A 23546-nucleotide genomic window follows, 5' to 3' on the forward strand; every position below is an offset into this window, starting at 1 on the left:
ATGAGTTCAAGCCTCACATGGGGCTCTGTGTTGACAGTGTGGAGCCTGGTAGGGAGTCTCTCTCTCCCTCTCTCTTTCTCTGCCACTCCCCCCACCTCAAAATAAATAAGTAAACTTAAAAAAAATAAAGAAAGGAAGGATGTAAAAGTAAAAGGTGAATCAGAGTTTTACAAATAGAGGAGCTTAGAGATCACCTAGTTCAACTCCATTTTCCTAAACACTCAACATAGTATATAATACTCAGTTGGCAATTAAATATAATTTTTGTAGTTGTTGAATAAATGACTGCCTGACTAGAAATTAAGAGAGATAAGTGATTCATCCAAGATGAATTACACAAGAAATACCCAGTTGAGCTAAGATGTGTCAATCCCAAGCTCAAGACATTTTCTACACTGCTTTCTCTCATTTCTACATAGCATAGTCTCCATTTTTTAAATGAGCCCCAAATTTCAAGCACACACTTTCCTTTTCCTGGTGTCTGTATCAGTTAGGATGATTTTAGCTATAGGTAACAGAAAACCTAGCAAAAGTCGCTTCAGTTAGAAGAGTATTTTACTTTATAGAAATCCAGAAATGAATTGTCTCAGGGTTGATTTTGATGGGTCAACATCATTGAGAACCTAAGAACTGTCCATCCTTCCAATTTCCCATGCTCATGTGTTGCTTTCATTTGGGGTTCTATTTTTTCATGGTTGCCAAATAGTTGTAGCATTTCTTTTTATCTTCTATGAAAGCTTCCAAGTAAAATAAAAGGGACAAGGGGCATCTGGCTGGCTCAGTCGGTAGAGCACAGGATCTCAGAGTTGTGAGTTTGAGCACTGTATTGGGTATAGAGACTACCTAAAACTAAAATCTTTTTTTAAAAAAGGAGGGATGAGAGTAAAAATGGCTTCCTTCTCACATCACTCTACTAATAAAAAGAAAAATAATTCCCAAAACCTTCAACATACTTCTCTTTATGTTTCACTACCTGAAATGAAACAATTTCTGGCATATTTCACCAACCACTGACAAAAAGAAATGAGATTGTGGTAACTGGCTTAGGCCAATCTTGATTCACCTATGCGAGCTGGGCACATTCTATCCCAAACAAATATATTCGTAAGGAAGAAGACTAAGTGGCTATCTGAAGACATCTATGAGATTCTGGCACATACACAGATTGCTCTGGCAGCTCTACTCAAGACTAAGCCCAAAGGTATTATATCCCAGAAATGTTAGATACAGGAGTATGAATTCAACTTAACAAACATTTGTCAATCACTTTCTATTTACCAGTCTCCCCACAGACCCTGCAACTTTAACAACAGATAGAACTGATACTTTTCTTACCCTCAGGGAGCCCACTATACGAAGGCAGATAAAGACCACTAAATATGTTATTATAATCCAATATGATGTGTGCTCTTATGGGTAAAGTGCCCACACAAATGGGATAATGAAGACATAACTAGCCCACATACGGATGGTCAGGGAAGGCTTCCAAGAGCAGGTGTCATCAACAGCGTAAGTAGAAGCTAGTATGGAGATGTTATGGGACAAGCAGAGTGTGTTCCAGATAGAAGTTTTCAGCATAAGCCAAGTGCAAAAGACAAGTGAGAATATGATGAATCTGAAGGCTGGGAAAAAAAATTCTGTATGACTAAACCACTGAACATAAGGCAGAGGGATCAACTGAGACTAAAGAGGTAAGAGCTGGTATTCGAATTAGTCCTGTTTCAACTTTTTGCCAGTTTGATAAAGGATTCGCCATGACAGTCATAGGTGGAATCACAGGTGTAAAAACAACTAAAAGGCAGCAAGCACAAAGGCGACCTCCCCCGAGGAAATGGATCATGACATTGCTACTTGGTAACTCGCAATTCCCTTTGCCGATTCTGCATCTATTGAGGCTATTACAGACCAGGCTGAAAATAATGTACCAGTTCAGAGTGTGTCAACAGCTCCCCAGCAGAAGGACTAGTGTGGGTAATGAGTGTGCTTTGACAGCCCAAGGTCAGATATTTAACAATATTCTAGAGTTTAAGTATGATACACTGAGCGCTGTTTTAGCTTCTTACTTGAAAGGCTCACAGCTGCTAATATTTACAGAAATAGGAAGCAATTACAGTTCGCTGCCACAGGAGGAACTTAAATAATTTAAGACTCATAATGCCTCTGATTCTTTTCAAGCCATCTTTTCTCCAGAACCAGCTGCTTCTAGCTCTCAGTAAGCCCTCTGTTGAGAAGGCAGAGTCGCCCTGATGCACGGCACTGCTTTTGCTCGCCCAAAAACTCAAGCATACAGCTTTTTGGCATCCACGACATTTCTCCCACATTTGTACTTCATCTCTGGAAAGGGCCCCTTTTCTCACCAGCAATGAAACTCCGCAGCCATCTGCCCGGGCTAATCTGGGTAAACTGGCATGAGCAGAGAGAACCATAATGTAATTTCGCAAATTAAACTAATTTATTTCAGTAGCCATTTTCATGACACGGATGTGGTAGGACAAGAATAGAGAAGAAAGGGGAATGGGGGAGAAATAGAACATGTTGAATGCCAAACAGAAGAAAGTCAAATTTTAAGTGCCTAAAGTTTCCATGTGAACTATCCCAAGTGTCTCTCCTTGCGATTCCATTGTGAATTCAGCTCTTTCCCATCATGGTCAACAACCTGATGAGTGGGATAGGAAAATGTAGACAATTGTAAATTTTTTAATTGAAGTTTAGATTGAAGAGCTTCTAATATCCGCCTATCAAACAATCTTGGCAAGAATTAAAGAATATTGAGGTATCTGCTCCCATTATATAGTTTTAAAATATGACCAAGAATGTAACTGGTAAAGTTACTTCACCTGGGGATAAACACTTTTTATGTGAAAGGTGTTCTAGGATCTTTAGCTTCCACAATCCTATATTATCATCACAGCTTTTCTTGGGAGGACACCAGACTAGAAGAGAAAGAATATGTTTCCTGGCACTCAATGTATTAGCTTTTAAATCTCAGTTCTACCCCATTTTGTGCCTCCCAACTCTGAGTTGTTATCCCATGTTTCTGAGCCTCGGTTTCTGCACCGGCAACATGAAGATGATCTTATAAACATGTTTTAATCAGAATTAAATTATGTCAAGTGAAATTACATAGACTAAGAACCTAATAGTGGCTAAGCTATAAAAAGTGCCCAATGAAGCATGGCTCCATCCCTTCTCTCCCAATACCTGCTCTTCCATTTTTCTCATCAGGATAATATATATACCTTTCCAGTGTCTGTAGCATTTGGGAGAAATGCTAGTCAGCTGTCACTTGGAAAATACAAAAAAGAAGCACTTTTTTAATATCAGAAAGGGCCCTGTTATGGGTTGAGTTGTGTTCCCCATAAAATGTGTATGTTAAATTCCCCACTCCATTACCTCACGATGTGACCTTATTTGGAAGTAGAGTCATTGTCAATGTAATTAGTTAATATAAGGTCATACTAGAGTATGGTAGGCCCCTACTCAATACATCTGAAAGAGAACACCATTTAAAGAGACAGGAAGGCCCCAAGGAGACCATCATGTGAAGATGAAGTGATGCAGCAGTGATCTCAGTGATGCAGCAGAAGCCAAGGAATACCAAAGATTGCCAGCAAACCACCAGAAGCTACGAGAAGGGCATGGAACAGAGCCTTCCTCATAATCCTCTGGAGGAATCAACACTGCTGACTTTGATCTCCAACTTCTAGCCTCCAGAACTGTGAGATAATGAGTTTTTGTCATTTAAGCTGCCCAGTTGGTTGTACCTTGTCACAACAACCGTAGTAAACTAGTACGGACCCATGGCTAAAGTTGTTTTCCACTCAGTGTACACATTAACAGCTTTCACCACTACAACCTTTTTTATAGGTTGTCAATGACTTTAGGTCTTTTGGGAAAACACTCAGTTGTATACTGTAAATAATATGGCTGACTTGGACAATTCTGGCTGGCTGAGAACACAAAGATCCTTAGTACACTGCCTCCTTAGTCCCAAAAAGCACTTTGAATAAGAGGTTTTATTGGCTCTGTTGACCTGGTTTTCTGTCCCACTAGGTATCAAGCTCCTTGAAAGCAGAAACTGTGTCTCATTCACCTTCAGATCCCAAAAAGATGTGGAAGGTGCATAACATTTGTTGAACACCTTATTGTTTGCTAAGCACTTAAAACTTAGTTCTGCAAACTGATCTGAGTGCCTGTAATGTGCCAGGCCACATCCTCAAACCAGAAGAGAGGGACATCAACATCCCCGTCTTTTATTTTTTTTATTTTTTTTTTTAAATTTTTTTTTTCAACGTTTATTTATTTTTGGGACAGAGAGAGACAGAGCATGAACGGGGGAGGGGCAGAGAGAGAGGGAGACACAGAATCGGAAACAGGCTCCAGGCTCTGAGCCATCAGCCCAGAGCCCGACGCGGGGCTCGAACTCCCGGACCGCGAGATCGTGACCTGGCTGAAGTCGGACGCTTAACCGACTGCGCCGCCCAGGCGCCCCTACATCCCCGTCTTTTAAAAGAAGAAATTCAATTCAGAAAATTTAGATAAAAAACAATAGAAAAGAAAATTAAGATGAAAATGGTGAAGGCTCTTTCTTTTTTATTGTATTTTGTAATATGATTTCAAAAAATACAAAATATGAATCCAATATACGTATTCTCCTGGAGTCTGGACTCAGAGAACACAAGAAAGAATGAGAGAGGTCAAAGTGTCAGCTCCCCAGTAAATTTATTGGTGTCATCTGCCCAATAAATTCCCATAACATAAACCATACATTGTAAATAAACCACAGTATGACACAGCTCTGACCCTGAGCAGATGTAAGTAAAATCTAGAATACAGTCATTTCTCAGAAGAAAAGTCTGGCCCAGAAAGACTCATTCCCCTTCTAAATTATTTAATACTTATTAATTGTATCCTGCGAATTACAATGCTAAATTAAAATCATCCCCTACCTTTTACTCTTCAACACATGAGAGTGCAGCAAATAACTATGCTAAAACCAAACAGCTGCATCAAATTCATATATGCATGTAGATCAAATCCAGATAGATGGAGAGGTCAATGATAGAAAGATAAATCTATATATGAATGCAGATATTATAGGAAAATGTTAACTTCCTTCAAAAATCTGAATACTTTCTCTCAAAACGGTGGCATTAAAGGATAGCATACTTCTCTACCTTTGAAACGTTTCTGGCACAGGTTTTTCTATTATTTTTTTAAGTTTGGTGTTGTGATATCTTGCATATCAAGACATAAACACAACAAACATATTTGCTGTAGGAGATATGGAACTCAAGGAGCAACCTTGAGTACTATGACAACATGTAACCCACCCCCTGCTGGTTTTTCTGATCACAAAGATCCAACCCTTCCTGATAACTTGGGACCACTCTGGACCGGTGAGTACCTGATGGCTATGGTATAAATGTTTGTGCCCCCCACCCCCCAAATTCATATGTTGAAGTCTTAACCCCCAAAGATGGTATTAGGAGGTCGGGATTTTGGAGGTATTTAAGCCATGAAGGGTGGAGAACCCATGAATAGGATTAGTGCCTTATAAAATAGGCTCCAGAGAGATCCCTGACCCCTTCTACCATATGATAACACAGCAAGAAGGCACTGACTATAAACCAGGAAGAGGGCTCTCACCAGAATATGACCATGCTGGTGCCTTGATCCTGAACTTCCCAGCATCCAGAACTCTGAAAAATAAATTTCTGTTGTTTATAAGCTACCCAATCTCTGTTACCTCGCTAAAACAGCCCAAATGAACTAAAACACTGATAAACCTTTGACAAATGCTCTCGGAGTTTGACATTTCTCTTGCCCATTTCACTGCCTATTTGTTGGTTTTTATCTCTTGAAAGCTCCTCATTTAGGGTATTATTCCATGAAGAGGGACGAAGAACCAACTTTACAGGATCCCACAGAAACTCCTAAAACAAAAAGTCCCACCATAGAGAGCCCTTCAACCAAATCAGACACGTTAGCTCTTGCCTGCAGAATCCAGATTCACTCTCAAAGAACAAAAAGAAAATCTCACCTCTGAATATTCATGGAGAATTGTTGCTAAATTAGCACCAAACTAGATGTCTAATGATTAACTAGATGCTCTTGATAAAATATCCAATCACAGCCTCACCTGGCAGTTATGCCTTGTTTTAGAGCACCTCTCAGAAGGGATGGCAAAGCATAACCCATTTTAGAAACTACCTTCTTCTCTATAGGAAAACACATGTAAGCAATGAAATTCAATATTTACCCTGGATTCTTTTTCAAAGCAACTGTGAGCTTCTTGAGGAACCATGCATTTTTTATCCTGAACACCTGTCACGAGTTTTGGCACACCACTGGCTTCCAACAGATGTTGGACACGACTGACTGACAGAGAAGGTACTGAGATAAGACTAAGGCTAACATCACAGGTGAGCAAGAAGTATCACAAGTATATCTGTTTGCATATCAATTCCCAAAACTAGTGGAAGTGTTTTTAATGTTTAACTCGAATAAGACTCTAAGAATATGAAAGTAGTGACTTACCAAGCCTGATTCCTTAGTGCCAAGATGTAAGAATCGCAATCATTGCTGCAAAACCCAAGCACAGTTGAAAAGACAACAAAGAAACTTCACACTTAACCATGTCAACAATTAACTGTTTTTTTGAAACATACAACATGTTTGAATTATTTGCTAGTCACTCAATCCTCTTGCATATTATAAACTTTTGAGTTATGCCAGTATTATAAATAATTCCTGGGCTTTTAAGCTTTTTTAAATACAAAAGAAAAATTACACATGTACTAGCACAGGGAGAAATGACACAGAAAGTCCTCATGACCCAGATTATGCCTACTGCTCTCTGATATTTTTTCTTCCATATCTTTTTCATTCAAGATCATGTATACCTTAGTTCAAAAATGGGAACCTATATACTGTACTGTTTTTAATTTGTGGGGTTTTTTTTTTTTTCATTTTTGTTGTCTTTAATGCCTACACTTTTGTTGTTGTTGTTATTGTTGTTGTTGTTGTTGTTTTAGAAAGAGAGCATGAATGGGGGAGAGGGGCAGAGGGCAAGAGAGAGAGAATCTTAAGTAGGATCCACACCCAGCATGGAGCCTGAAATGGGACTTGATGCACAATCAAGAGATTATGACCTGAGCCAAAATCAAGAGTTAAATTTTTAACTGACTGAGCCATCCAGGTGCCCCAATTTTTCTAATGCCTATAGTTTTTAAAATCAGATTAAAATGTTAAGTGATTAGCTAGCAAACATATACTGACAACTACATACTACTTATTTTAATGAACAACACATGATTTGTACATTTCAATACCCCAGTAAAGCTGAGGTAATATAGGCAGAGACTGATCTCGGTTCAGAAATACATCAAAACCTAAAACTCAGGTAGTATACCAGAGCTTGAGAGATTGTCAACAAAATGTTGAAATTTCCAATATACACTGACCCTTAGGTGACTCTGATTAACTGAAACCTTTTGCTTACAAGATAAGGAAGAATCTCTATTACCATATCAGCTCAACCAGTTGGGATGTTGACTATCTGACATCAGGGGTAAGAGTGGGGGTGGGAAGAATGAAAGAAAAAATTACACATTCAGACATTGTAGTATATCAGCAGCAGATTCCCAGACGTACTACAGCATACAAGCCCATCAATTATATAAACTCCCAGCAAGTTCAAATAAAACAATAAACAAAGAAAAGGTCATCATATAACAGCAAAGCAAGTCAGGGAAAACAACCACCAGTGTCAGGCAATGCTTGATCCAATCTAAGGTGGAAAATATCAGGAGAGGCAAAGACTGCTATTGGCTTTAAATCTTCAGGTGGTGCATTCCCTCTGATAACTGCAGTGCCTAGAAAGGCAGCAGTCAAAACCAGTAACCCTGGTGGCCCTTTCAGCCATGGCTCTCCCTCCCCAAATTGGTTTGTCAGTGCGTGTATGTAGGCTCAGGAGCCTGGAATTTAGTTAATGGTCTGTGAAACATTAGAATGGGCTCCTAAAAACACAAAAACGCTAAATCTATGATTTACAAATTCTCCATGAGGTCCTCTTTTAGGAGAAAGCAATTTGATCTAAAGCTCAGATCTAGAATGAGTGTCTTTCTCAGGTGACATGGCCTGTCTGAAACCTGCATAAATGATCATGGCATTTGCAGATTTCAGTTCCAAGAACTGGTCTAACCTCTTTGTTAGAAGTGTTTTGACTAGAAAGAATGCACAGCTTTAAAAGTGGAAGTTATCACATATTTAAATATTGAGATAAATAATGTATGCTATTAAAATGATTTTAACTTGAGGTTGTCAAATTCCTGCTACTAACGTATTTTGAGGGCTTTAACTCAAATCCCTGATACCTCGACTTTTCCTCATTTCCTGTGTATACCTTAGTGATGAAAAGTGATGGGATCATCTCATTCCCTTACTTAAAATCCTTCAATGTCACCAAATCTAAACTTACCATGTTCAAATAGGTTCTTCCTGATCTGGGCAACCCTCTTCAACAACCCTCAATACACAAGGCGCATTCAGCCATATGCTGCTCCTTACAAACATCCACTATGTGCTACGTGGCTTCCCGTCTCTTTGACTTCGCACATGCTGCTCATTTACTCAGGTAAAACTTTCCAAACTCCACAACCTTCCCTTTACCCCAACCTGACCATCTTCTAGGTAAACCCTCGCTCAGCACTGCTTCAGTAAAACAGAACCACAAAATGGGGCTGGCTTTGGAACTAGCCAACTTTGATTTGCATCCTACTTCTACCAACTAGTAGTTACTTAAACTCCATGGGCCTTTGTTTCCCCATCACCAAGATGTGAAAAGGAATAACACCTAGAGATATTGAGAGGTTAAATAAAGGAATACTTCAATCAGGTAGCTTTCAAAAACATACTCAGTGTTCAAAACTATTAGCTATTATCGCTGTTATCATCATTATCATCATCACTATCCTTGAATACTCCAGTTAAAGCTCTTTTTTTTTTTTTTTTTTGGCAAAAACCCTTTGCCAAACACAACCTCTTCTCACAAACATGTCAATTACTTGTTTTTTCACCCATGAAACCTGACATACAGTAGTCTACCCTTATCTGGGGGGACTACATTCCAAAGCCTCTAGCAGATGACTGAAACCATAGATAGTACCAAAACTTATATATACTATTTTTACCCTATATATACATAACTATGATAAAGTTTAATTTCTAAGTTAGGCACAGTAAGAGGTTGGCAACAATAACAAATAATAAAATTAGTTAGCGACAATAACTATAATAAAGTAGCACAATTATAACAATATACTATAATAAGACCTATGTGAATACGGGTCTCTCAAAGTACCTCATTGTACTGTATTCTCCCTTCTTGTGATGATGGGACATGATAAAATGCCTGGGTGAAGTGAGGTGAAGTGAGGTGAATGATACAAACATTGTGATACAGTGTTAGGCCATGACACGCCAGGAGAATCATCTGCTTCCAGACCATGGCTGACCACAGGGAACTGAAACCCTGTAAGGAAAACCATGGATGGGGACACGGGTCCTACTGTACTTCTAATGTGGCTCTCAAACTGGATCAAAAGTTTTTTTGCTTTTTTTTTTTTTTTTTACATATCTGTTCTCTCCCTGAAAGTTTCTCAACAACAGGAACCACATCTCATTAATCTTGTATTCTCAGTGCCTAGCAGAGCCTGACATACAGGAGATACAAAAATAAATATTAGCCGAATGAATCAATAATTGAATGAGTTCCTAAAAAGCCAAGTGACACCAAATGCTGATCAATCAAATCATGTATAAATGCGCTAGGAAATTGGATATTCAGAGAAATGAGAAAACTTCACGGACTGGGTGAATAATAGAAACCACATGGATTTAGGAGCCAGGCCTGCCTGTACTGGAATCCCAACTCATCCTCCTACAAGCTCTATGACATAGGCCAAGTTATTTAACCCCTGGGACCCTCTGCTTCCTCATCTTTTTTTTTTTTTTTTTTAATTTTTTTAATGTTTATTTTGCACAGAGACAGAGAGACAGAGCATGAGCAGGAGAGGGGCGGCAGAGAGAGAGACACACACATAATCCGAAGCAGGCTCTAGGCTCTGAGCTGTCAGCACAAAGCCTGACGCGGGGCTCAAACTCACAAACTGCAAGATCATGACCTGAGCCGAAGTCGGATGCTTATCCAACTGAATCATCCAGGCGCCCCTCTGCTTCCTCATCTTTAAGAAAATAACATCTGGGGCACCTGGGTGGCGCAGTCGGTTGAGCGTCCGACTTCAGCCAGGTCACGATCTCACGGTCCATGAGTTCGAGCCCCGCGTCAGGCTCTGGGCTGATGGCTCAGAGCCTGGAGCCTGTTTCCGATTCTGTGTCTCCCTCTCTCTCTGCCTCTCCCCCGTTCATGCTCTGTCTCTCTCTGTCCCCAAAAAAATAAATAAACGTTGAAAAAAAATTAAAAAAAAAAAAAAAGAAAAAGAAAATAACATCTAGGGGCGCCTAGCTGGCTCAGTCAGAAAAGCATGAGACTCTTGATCTTGGGGTCGTGAGTTCATGCCCCATGGTGAGTGTATATATTACTTGAATAAATAAATAAAATTAAAAAAAAAAAAGAGAACATCTACCTCATCAGGGAAACAATAAATAAGAAGACATTAAGTAAAGTAGCAGGGCCTAGCAAGCATTCATTAACTATTTCCCTTGGTCTTTTACGAAGAACTATTTTTATAAATTTAATTATTACTCCGTTAATCTTTGTGTTAAATTTGAATCTGCTGAAATGAGTCACAGAACTATACCATCATAGGAGTCAAGTTTTTGTTTTCTTGTCCTGTAGCATGTTCTTAAACACCCAGACATACATACCCCATCTGCTATCTACCAGGGAACCAAATTCCCATATTCGTATGCTAGGGGCAAGTGTTTGCTTTAAGTCATTTGGCTTCTACTCAAACCATTAATTTCAACCTCGGAATTTAGAAGGTAAATTAGTAGTCGTTATCTGAGGTTCCAGGAACACAGGCTTAGACACAGACCTGAGAGTCCTAATTAATATATTCCTTAACATTGCATTACAAACAAATCCATCAGCTCCATGTGTCTAGGGGAGATACAGCTGCAAGAAGAGAAGACGTGCACTAGACAAATCTCACCTCTTTTGTTAATTGACCAGGTCTGACCACGATAATATAAACTTTTCACAGTTGCTCCGTTAAAAAAAAAAATGGATCAACCATTTTCCCACCGATCAACTAGAGAATTTACACATAAATGGCAAGATTAACAGATAATCCCATCCACTGCTATAGAAAGAACATAAATCACTCATGAATTCTACCAAGGTTTGGTAGGAAAGTTTTAAAAAAGGGGGGGGCGTGGTTGGAAGTCACAGAATTTCTGGTTTCACAAGTCCAGGGCATTCCTGGTTTATCCCTAACTGTGCTCATTGTTCATTCTTGGCCCAAGAACGAAGGGAGCAAGTAGAAGGGGATATCACTGTTCCTATTCATAAACAGAGAAACCGATTTAAAACCACCCAAAACCTTGAGATCCACTTGACAGACCTGAATCATATGCAGATATCAATCTGCTCTTTTAACCCCTAAAACCTAAATTTAAGGGGCAGCTGGGTGGCTCAGTCAGTAAAGTGTCCAACTTCAGCTCAAGTCATGACATCGCAGTTTGTGAGTTCGAGCCCTGAGTCAGGATCTGTGCTGACAGCTCAGAGCCTGGAACCTGTTTCCGATTCCGTGTCTCCCTCTCTCTCTGCCCCTCCCCCGCTTGCATTCTGTCTCTCTCTCTCAAACATAAATAAACATTAAAAAAAACATTTAAGTAAAAAATGAAAGTTTTTAAATTATTTTTTAACGTTTATTTATTTTTGAGAGACAGAGAGACAGAGCATGAGCAGGGGAGGGGCAGAGAGAAAGGGAGACTCAGAATCAGAAGCAGGCTCCAGGCTCTGAGCTGTCAGCACAGAGCCCGATGCAGGGCTCGAACCCACGAACCATAAGATCATGACCTGAGCTGAAGTCGGGTGCTTAACTGACTGAGCCACCCAGGTGCCCCCCAAAAAACAAATTCAATAGAACTGCAAGGGTAGCGGAATGGGAAACCAGTAAGGTGAGAGTGGACACAGAAAGTCTTCCACCTTGTGATATCATGTAGCAGCATCTATTGTACCTGCTGTAGATGCAGGTGCCACTGAAATTAGAAAACACACAATCCTCTCTCAGCTTTCCCAAAACTTAAAAATTTATGACTACTGAGTAAGTGGCCTACCTTTACTACATTCCAACTCATGAGAGCATCAACAGATACACAGGCTAAGATCTGTGTTTGGCTCACAGGAGGAACAGAAAAGAGGAAAAGCAACTTTGCAAAAGTATCTAACTAAAACTATAGTAGTGTGTCTATTAACAAACACCCCCAAAATAGAACTTTGGTCCAAAGAAATGCAAATTTATTTAAAGCATAAGCTACAAAATACAAGTGTTGGCATGTCAACACTACATACTGAAATTTAATCAAACTGAAAAGAACAGTTGATCTGTCTTCAAGAGAAAGGGAGGGGGTAGTATGTAATATCTTTAATATATGGATGGCTGGGTAGAGTAAATGACTGTCGCACAGAAGGTTTATCTGTAAACACTGCAGTAAGTCCGGGGTTTTTAACCACAATAAATGGCTGGTTTCAATCAGCTGCTGCTAGCAGGAAATCCATGGCCCATAGGAGCAATTACCCATCTCTTGACTGAAGCACAGGGCAATTACAAGCTCCCTAAGTACACTCACAGCACTGGAGCACACGCCTGCACGGTGCTAATGGAACTCGGACAAGAAACTGGTTTGTGGCTACATTTCTCAGTCTCAGCCCCTCGCCAAACCCTTTCATACTTCTCTTATCTCACAACACGGCAGCAGAGACAGAAACTGTGGTCTGCAAAACCAATATCGTCTTCACCCAAAACACAGACATTAGAGTTTTCTCTGCCCTGCATCCCCTATAAGCCCCTTAAATTTATTACACTCATCCTGACTTTTCAAAATGTACCAGGCCTTCATCTGTGGTTTTGTAGATGGCTTCTTACCTGAGTCTCCCAGTCAGTATTTGGTGCTCATTACTGACCAGATCAGTTAGCCGAATCAGGATTTCTAATCTTAAGGAAGTGAAGAGGAGTCTGTCAGAGAAATAAATGGGAAAAATAATTACTCTTTTATTTCACCGTGAAAAATATGTCAACTAGGTATCCTTAGAGAAGTAACCTCTATACGATTAGAAAAAGAAAAAGAAAAAGATAGTAAGCGGTCTATCAAGTTAACCTTCCATTTGCATTGCATTTATAACAGGTAACATTTACTAAAGACCTAATGTACCAAGCATTGCATTATGTGCTTCTAGTGTATTCTCACATTTAAGGCTCATAGTAACCCAAAGTGAATATCATGATAATCCTCATTTAAAGAATGAGAGGGGCACCTGGGTGGCTCATCTGACTCTTGATTTCAGCTCAGGTCGAGATCTCATGGAAAGCTGCCCCTTTCCAGCTTGTGCAAGTGTTTCTCTCTCTCTCTCTCTCTCTCTCTCTCTCTCTCTCTCTCTCTCACACACACACACACACAAAATAAATAAATAAACAAAATAATAAAGAATGAGATAATGGAGGGGTTCTTGGGTGGCTCAGTTGGTTGAGTGTCTGACTCTTGGTTTCTGCTCTGGTCATGATCTCATGGTTCGTGGGTTCAAGCTCCATATGGGATGGGGGTGCTGCTTGGGATTCTCTCTCTCCCTCTCCTTCTGCCCCCCTCCAACCTCCATTCATGCTCATGCTCTCTCTTTCAAAAAAAAAAATGAGATACTGAAGACTCAGTTTAAGTGATTTCCTCAAGACATTGCAGTTACATTGTGGATTCAGGACTTGAATCTGGTCTGTAACAGGTCAAATCTAACTCTTAAATATCATATTATCCTACTCCTGATGTTGGGTGGCTCTGTGAGAGAAGGTGAATAATTGGCAAAGCCACCTTATCATGCTCCCATGACAGACATTAACGATGAATCCCAACATCCTTTCCCACTGAGTGTAGACAAGATCACAGAATCTCTCTCATCATAGTACTTCAGAAATCCAACTCCATTTGATGCCAACTCCATTTCAGAATTCCTCAGCATAGCAGCCTTGGCACAGTGCTTGACCCATCAGTAGGCATTCAATAAATGTTAGATTTTAAGAGATGATTGTGTAAAAGGAACATACATAGTTCCTTTAGCCCCAAACAGACCCATATTTAACTTCTGGCTCTACCATTTACTAATTACGTGATTTAAGCAACTTATCTAACTCTGAACTTACTTTCCTCAGAGTAAAATAAGGTCGTGCCAACCTACCTTGCCAAGCTGTTATAAGGATAAAATGAGATGGTCTCTAGATTTAGGAGGTGCTAATCCTCCAGGAAAACGAGACCTCTTAATAATAATAAAAGATCATTAGTTTTGCATAAAACTTCTTGGGATCCCCAAAGACTGAAATAGATAAGAGCCATGCTCCTCAGAAGGAAAGTGGACTTACAAGTAATAGAGTATAGTGGGAATCCTGGAAATGGGACTCAGAATTAAACAGATCTTATATCCCAGGAAGGACAGATAGCATTAAATAATAAAGAGAAGTGAAAAAGACATATGAAGTCCTGGATTGGAAGAAAACCTAAGGAAAATAATCAGTTTCTTCTTCTATGTCTTGGACCCAGCTAGCAAGACTGAATCTTTGTTTTCATCCATTGAGAATCTCCTAAGAGACCATAATAATGTATAGCATAAACCATGGGTTTAATTTTAAGGCAACTGGTCCTTCCCAGAATGTTGGTGATTGTGTCTTACTGGGAAATGGGATACAGGCCCAACCACATATTATAAGGAGCATCAAGCACAGTGCTTGGCTCATAGTAAGTGCTCAGTGCATGTTAATTCTCATCCTTGTGTTTCCAAAGAAAGAAGAAAACTTGGGCCTAGATTTGCTTCTCCAAAAGTACCTTAAATTCCTGCCTATGTATGAAATGCACCACCTCCACCCTGCCTCTCAGTAGCTAAGTAACGTCAAGGCAAGTGGAAGCAATAGTGTGCCTGATAGCTTCCAAGGAGTTGAGAGTACTGCAACAGAGGCTTGGAGTTCCCTTCCCCCAGCCCCTGTTTTATTCACGTATTTCCTATTTTCGCAAGCAATTATAAAAGCAGAGAAGATACTCTATTAGACAAATCTTCATTCATCCAGCACATCAAATCTGGACAGAAGTTGGCAGCAGAGAGTTGCTTAATCCCATAAGCCCCACGACGTGCATGGCATAGTCCTTTTCTGGGCTTTAGTGAATATAGAGAAAGGTAGATGCAAGGAAGCCAAAAGCATTTGTACAACTAAGTCATAAAAGAGCTGATGGACTACACGTACCTTCACAGAACTGGTTTGGAAAAAAGAAATGACAGATATATATGGGAAAAAAGATACTCTACAAGACAAGGAGCCCAAAACTCTTAAGTTTACTGTGATGGTCAACACTCTGATTCTCTTTCACATCCTCTTTTTCCCTTTATTATCTTTCTTCTCAGTAGTTTGTGATTCAGGACTTGAATTTAGGCAATCGAAGGACATACCATGCCACTTTGCAGTTATGGATTCTCACTGCTGCCTACCCTCCCCATTGCCCACTAGGTTTATTTCCCCAATATTGCCCACTAGGTTTATTTCCCAAATCAGAAATGTTTCCTGCTAAAGAGTCCACAGATATAGATTTTACAGAAATCTGAGGACACTCCTACTCCAATGTTTATAAAGGATTCTTTGGAGAAAACAAGATCTGGCATCTTTAAGACACTATACTGCTAAAAAGCTTTTCAACTGTGATATGACTTCACTTGAATTATTGAAAACAGAACAAATAGAAACATGCTCTGATGGATTTAAAAAGGTCAAATACCTTTGATGACACTAGATAGCCAACAGTGTTACAGTTAACCTCATTTTTATGACAAAATTTGTTAGTTCGCCCCCCCTCCCGCCCGCCTTGGTTCACGGATGCTATATCCCACATTACGTCCTCACAAGGTACTGTGTTGTGACATTCACTCTGGACTCCTTAGACTACCAGCTCCCTACCCCTTTCCATTACCTTCCAAAAAAGTAGACACAAAATTAAGGGGAAATATCCAGCTTAAAGAGCAAAGATTTCTAGTAGAGGAAAGAGTGGGAAATGAATTATTTCAGACCAAAAGCAATTATACTTTGAAGGCAGAAGCAGACATCTTCTGGCACAACTGTCAAGATGTTACAAAAAGATTAAAGGAGGGTTTTTTTTGTCATTTAAAATCTGTTTCTGGTTCTCAAAAAAAAGGGGGGGTCTGCTGTTCAGTTTGTGATTTTTAATAAGATTTCTCAATAGACTCCCTGCTTTTAAAAAGTATAAGGGAGAAAGAAGCAAAAAATTGAAGGCTATGTAACAAATACAGGCATGACTTTGATGCAGTATCATTCATTTTCACCATTCTGGTGGATTTAGACAAGATTTTTTGTGGGAGGTTATACCCTATACAATAACCTGTCAACAAAATATACTTATTGCAGAGACTTTTCAGGATTTAGGCTTCTATTGGGGTTAAAGTAGAAACATCAGATTAATTTCTTTCAAAACTCTGGGAAGTTTTGCTCAAGTAAGCAGAGGCAAAGGATGATATTTTCCACTACTAACAATGTGCAAATCTCTCCCTACGCTTCAAATGTCTGCTTCTATTCTGTCCCCATTCTTCAGGGTATGGGCTCCTTCAAGTCTCCCTTAAGTATTGCTTATCGGGGAAGGTGGGTGATGGGTATTGAGGAGGGCACCTTTTGGAATGAGCACTGGGTGTTGTATGGAAACCAATTCGACAATAAATTTCATATTTAAAAACAAAAGTATTGCTTATCAAGTTCCTGCTTAAGAGACACAAGAGGTTATGTTGAAGACCTAACTAAAGGTGCTCAGTCCAAGGGGTCATGATTCCTAGTCCCTCCTCTACCCTCCCCATGTATGACATGGAAACTGTGTTGGAACTTGGTCACAGTCAAAATTCTCTCCGTGGGAGGTGAGCCACCACCTCTTTTCTTTCATCTTTCACATTCTCTCCATTTTCACTTCATTCTTTATCTCTTTCCAGTGTTGGAGTTCAACATATTTGTTTCAAAGGCTTCCCATTTGGCCTTCATCTCTTCATCCCTCCTGTACATCCATTTCTGTTGGCGAGGCTGGTGGCTCACAAATTTGGCCGTAACACATTCGTGAGGGTTACTGCAGATGGACGATAGGTTCACGGCTTCATTTTCTCTCATTCTAGTTCCAGTGTGCAAAGATTCCTTTCTTGCTTAACACATATATAGGGTGGGCTAGAAGCTGTGGGAGGCCACATCAAATAAGTGAGGTGACCCATCCCCTCAAGTATTCTGCATTATTTTGAAAAACAAAACAAAACAAGACTTTTGCTTGGAAAACAGGGCACAGTGTGTGATGGTAATCAATGAAGGCTAAAATCACCTGCCAACTGGTATGACACGTATGCTTTCAGGAAGGAGGGGAGGAAAAGAAGTACCTCTACTTGGCCTAGTCTTTGCATTCATTTCTCATCCTACCAACTTATTCAGATGCCAACCTGCTACAACAAATTTAACTTTGAAAAAGAATAACTTCCCAACTCTCCTCCCCTGATTTACAACACTGGCGACCTTTGTTCTCCTTTTATTTCCCGTTAGAACTCTCTTTTGAACATTACCGTTGTATTTGATACAGAATCCATTTAGAGTATATCTCAGCTTCTTCTAAAATATTTACAAGCCTGAGTTTGCCTGAAATTCCTACTTCTCACATAAAAAAAAGATGTGAAAATTAAACCTTCCAAGTTAGGTCAGCAAATTAAAATTTTTTAACATGAAATTTTATCAATACTCTTTTCTTATTCCAATGCTCCCCAAATGGAAAAGCTAAAATCTGAAAGAAGCTATTTTTTGAAGTGATGAAATATAGTGATGCTTCTGGGGATTTAGGATTAGAAAAACTTTTAATTTCTCATTTAACTCAATTTATACCTTTGGCCTGTCACCTTTAGCAGATATTAATGGGGGAGGGGAAAGAAGATGAAACTTAAATCAGCATGTACTAATTGCTAGAATGTGTTTTTTAAGATAAAGAAGCTTTGTAGGGAATGAGATGTAAAGTGCTGAGTAATTTTCCAGAAATTCTAGAATATTTTACATTTTCTGATTTCAGACTACAAAATATAATAAAGCAGAAAGAAAAAGGAAAGGAAAGACTAATATGAAGAAGGGGAGGAAAGAAAAGGAAGGACACAATTATTGAACACAATTGAGTGTGCCAGACACTCAATTAGGTCTTCCCTATAGCTTATTTTATGTATTCCTCATACTGATACTCACACACAGGGTTGGTATGATCTTTGTTGTACAAATGAAGCATGTGGGGATTAGGGAAGTTAAGTAACTTGGTCAAGACCACACAGCTAATAAGTATAGAGCTAGGATTTGACCCTAGATCTAACTCCAACTCTTGCTTGTACTACACCATTCTGTCTCTGCAGACAACCCCTTCAGGGGGTCTTTCCAGAGTATTCACACCCAACACATTGTATAGACTGTCTTTTTTTTTTTTTTAATTATTATGTTTATACTTATTTTTGACAGAGAGAGAGAGAGCGAGAGAGAGCATGAGCAGCGGAGGGGCGGAGAGAGAGGGAGTCACAGAATCCAAAGTAGGCTCCACGCTCCGAGCTATCAGCACAGAGCCCCATGCAGGGCTCAAACTCACAGACCGTGGGATCATGACCTGAGCCAATGTCAGACGCTCAACCGACTGAGCCACCCAGGCGCCCCATAGACAGTCTTCTAAAGGGGAATTTGTAGGCTCAACTAACCACGGTTGTAGGCAACAGAAGGGAATGTGTTTGATTTTTTTCCCTTCCCTCTCATTATTTCTGCGGTCTCCGTCTTGCTGCACATCTACAAGGCAAAAGTCTAACCCCCTGAAACATCAAGGCAAGTGAAAGCTTAACCCATCAAGGTGGATAGAGATCAGGAGGAAAAGCACGGGATCATCAATCAATCTCCAATTCTGCACAAACCTATCCTGACCCAATAACCATGTGACAGACAGAATACCCAACAGAAGCCTGACCACAACAACCGAATGGTCATAATTCCACAGTGCAAACATACATGCTCAGTTTATCTAATTAAGAGGAAAGGTTGACAAAGGTACTAGCAAGAGAAAAAATGTGCTCAGAGGACTTTGTATTCATCAGTGTGCAGTTGGCACTGGGGTGACCCTGCTGTATTGAAATGGGACTGGCTGGGTGGCGGGGCAGGCAGTGGGTGGGGGGGCTGCTGAAGAGAGAGAGAATGCGGGGGATGAAAATGAGACAGACAACTCAGAATTTTTTCCTTTTGAATTTCAACCTGTTGGATAAAAACAATAGCAAATGAGGCACTGAATATGCATGAGGCAGGGAAGGTATTTTAAGTTTTTCAGGAGACAGCTCGCTGAACGGAATTGCTAATTATGTCTCACATTGCTCTGTCCAATTCAGTTAGCTTGATTATGGCTGAATTGTCAACTCCCCTGCACTTGAGGTTCCACAGTGGCAGCCCATTCTGAAGCTTAATACGAAATTAGAAGTATCTTTTTCCCCAAAAAAAAATGTTTTCCCTCACTGAAGAGCTACCTTTACCCATTGTGACAACATAACCTTTCTCAACAAAAATAAAATTAAAACCACCGAGGGTTCGGATTCAAGGGTTTTTGGAGTTGGTGGAACATTGGGAATGCGATCGCAGCTGTGACAATTGCAAATTAAGATTGAACAATGAGCCAAATTAAAAGGGTGAGAAAGAGCAGAACACCATATGGAGTATCTCGTTGCTACCCCCACAGGATATCTTTGATTTCTTAGGATAAGGAGGATTTGCCAACTGAGGAATGGACTAAATAGAGTTCTGGAATGTCGCCTTTATTTTTTTTTCCCCTAACCTACAGTGGCTGCATAAGTCAAGGGAGTTAAATTTCCCATTTCCTTTACTTAGTTTCTTCACCTTTAAAATGGGACAAACCGGGGCGCCTGGGTGGCGCAGTCAGTTAAGCGTCCGACTTCAGCCAGGTCACGATCTCGCAGTCCGTGAGTTCGAGCCCCGCGTCGGGCTCTGGGCTGATGGCTCAGAGCCTGGAGCCTGTTTCCGATTCTGTGTCTCCCTCTCTCTCTGCCCCTCCCCCGTTCATGCTCTGTCTCTCTCTGTCCCAAAAATAAATAAACGTTGTAAAATGGGACAAACCTCACTTGATAATGGTGCTAGTTGAAGAAAGTGATGATGAGTGAAACAGGGGGTGTCCGTGCTGGATAGTTAGATTGCTATCTGGAAAATTAGGACCTTGGGAGAATTCATCCTAAAGATAGAAAGAATGGGACACGATAGGCTTCAGCAAGTAAAATCCCATTGGTTTAATTCAGTAGTGTGCCCTAGTCAAATCCATTCATTCCCAGCCAAGCCCATGCTGGATTCATGTCTAAAATAGAAGAAGAACAACAGAGGATGAAGAAAAGGGAACAAAATGCGGATACGACAGTCCTGCTTGGAGCCCCTTTAAAACAGTAGCCCAGAGAAGGGCTGCCTGGGTGGTTCACTTGGTTGAGCGTCTGACTCTTGATTTCGGCTCAGATCATGATCTGTTTGTGGGATCGAGCCCCACATTGGGCTCTGTGCTGATGTGGTGCCTGCTTGGGATTCTCTCTCTTTCCCTCTTTCTCTGCCCCTCCCCTGCTCATTCTCTAAATAAATAAATAAACTTTAAAAATTAAATAAAGTAAAATAATAGTCCAGAGGGAGAAGGAGCAGTGTTGCCACCTTGCCCAGGAGAGCCACACTGTTTTAGGGATATGAGGATCCAGTGCATGGATGAAGGTACATAGTAAGACATGGCTGCAATGACAACCCTGCCATACTGGAATACACATGGAAGGACAAGCAAAAGCTGAAGTAGCTGGCAGAGCAGGACAGCTTCAGTGGAAGGGTCTTTTTTAACAACATTTATGACTACAGGAAATGGTCCAGGGAAGGTGGTGAAATATTTCTTTATGGAGGTTGAGATTTATGGTACGTAGTTGGGAAAGCTGTTAATGCAGTGAAGAAGCCCAGGCTATCCCAGCCACTCAAAGGAGAGCCACCGAGCCAATTGCTAGCCATGTAAGAGAGGTTGTGCAAGCTACCCAGTTGACCACAAACACATACTGAGTCCAGTTGACACCACAAGAAACAGAGATGAGCCAGACCAGCTGAGCCCTATCTAAATGGCAAAAGTATAAGTAAATAAATTGGTGTTGTTGAAGCCATTATGTCTTGGATACCACATGGTATGAGAAAACTGATACAATCTGTACACCACACATTTCCCTCTGGTATCCTCCATTTTCAAGACAGAAACTTTTTTTTTTTTAATTTCTTCCCCTGTGTCATTTGCTCATGAGAGCAATCTTAGTTCCCAAGTAATGTCTGCTGCTGACCTTAATCAGAGGCATTAGAGAAGTAACAATCATCCTACTTGCTAAAATTAAAGTTTTAGCTACAGTACATCATTCTGCAGGAGCAGAAAAAATCTTCCAATAGCAAGAGCTTTGATGGCCACATCTGTCTGCCCTGAATAGTATCAGAACAGGGTGAGGTATATGCGCTGCGGCCTCAGTAACACAGTAACCCCGCAACGGGTTGTGAGTTCAGGAAATCACTGCAGTACTAAAGGCTTGGGTATTTGCCCTCCAGAGTCACTTTCATAGCTGCTTCCTTGGTCCTCCAAACATCGCCATTAGGAAAAGAGAAGATAAAAACCCCATCTCTAAATAAAGCATCCAAGCTCCAGAGAGAAGGGAAGGTGAGTCAGCTGCAAAAAAGGCATGGCAAACAAAAATCACAATATTATTGATCGGCACTATTTTCCAGTGTGGTAGATATCTCCATTATTCACCTGCTTCGAGAACATAACCAGAAGATTTCCTCAGGAACACGCAGGATTACTTTATACTGAACCTAACTGAGTGGAGAAGTTACCAGGGGGAAAAGTGCTATTTTTTAGAAGTGTTTGAAATGTTCCTTTTTTCTGTTTCTCATCTCCTGTCCTCCTTCCTCCCCAAGTGTCGTTTGGTGGGGCAAAGACTGTTTCTGAAGCAGAATTTCCTTTCTGATTAAATCTTATTCTGTTCTCATGCAGCTCCGTTGCTCAGCTCTGATAAGCCTCAGGTCAGTTCTATCTGAGCTTACAATCCAATATGAACTTTCAGTGATCACGGAAATACAGATATTTCTTATTTTCAGTGATATCAGATTAAGCTGTTATTCCTAAGCAGCCAAGGTGGAGGAATTAAAATCACATCATGAAATGCAGAAACTATTTATTCACTCGAACTCTATCTCATCGATGTTCTAGATACAAGTACATCAAAATGTTGTTTATAATCAAGGAAAATTACCCCCAAAATACATTGTGGTGCACGTGATTTTTTATGTGCTCCTGATGTCTGTCTTTAAGAAAAGATTGGTTTTATTTCAAAAGATTTGCCTGCTTGCTGTGAAGATCTATGCCAGTTGGAAGCCTCAACTTTAAGTTGATGGTTCTTAAGTAAGAAGAGTGTTTCCATGGCTCTAAGTCAAAAGATTCAACCTTTTTTTTTTTTTTTTTTTTTTTTTAGTCTCAACAATGCAACACATACAAGGAAGCTAAACTAAATTCCATTTTTCTCATTAGGTATTATTATTGGGCATTCTCTGTATGTGACCAGAGTCATGCTAAAGGAAAAAGTCAAAACTGAGATAAATCCAAGTCTGAGGAGACAAAAGGGCAAAAATGTAGGGGCAACAGACTAACCAGTTGGAAGGAAAAAACAAAAAACAAAAACAGAGGAGCCAGAGTCTTATGTCACTGTAACCGTGGTTAAGCCTAACTATTTGACTCTTGAAGAGAGGTTGGGAATGGCAGTAGAGACTCAAGGCTAGCATACTCCTACAGCTGCCACTGAAAATAAGCATTTATTATGAGGAACCACTCATCAGAAAAGACAGGCTTCCTTCCCCTGCTCTAAGCCCCAGTGCCCTTCTGGGTCCTGGTTCCTGTAAGGAGTCATGATGGCTTCCTTTCCTTTCTCTTCTTATCACCTGATCTCCTACAACTCTTTCCTAGATGTTTACACTAAACCTAGTCAAAGGCTCTTTAACTGCAACAATTCAGAAGGTGACTGATATCTGCAAGATGCCTAGAAACAAATATCCTTCCACTGAATCATAATACTAGTAAAAGCTAACTTTTTTTCTTTTTTCTTGAGCACTTGCTATGTACCAATGGTACAAAAAGTTCTATCACTGAATTCTTACAACAGTCCTATGAGGAAACTCACAGACATTGGTTATATTTGTGTGTTAATACACCCTTTCCTCTGGAGAACTACTTCTCCC

General features: G+C 40.2%; 1 long non-coding RNA gene across 1 annotated transcript in view; it reads right to left on the reverse strand.

Annotated features, from left to right (window-relative positions):
- The window catches only part of LOC123611062, a 44277-nt gene that overhangs the window by 4529 nt on the left and 16202 nt on the right, over positions 1-23546 (reverse strand). The window contains exons 3-4 of the long non-coding RNA XR_006718403.1: positions 6541-6585; positions 5650-5702 (exon numbers count right to left, since the gene is read on the reverse strand). This is a non-coding gene — a long non-coding RNA (uncharacterized LOC123611062). The remainder of the gene's footprint in view (positions 1-5649; positions 5703-6540; positions 6586-23546) is intronic.

Source organism: Leopardus geoffroyi, chromosome A1, assembly GCF_018350155.1.
Source record: "Leopardus geoffroyi isolate Oge1 chromosome A1, O.geoffroyi_Oge1_pat1.0, whole genome shotgun sequence".
NCBI lineage: Eukaryota > Metazoa > Chordata > Mammalia > Carnivora > Felidae > Leopardus > Leopardus geoffroyi.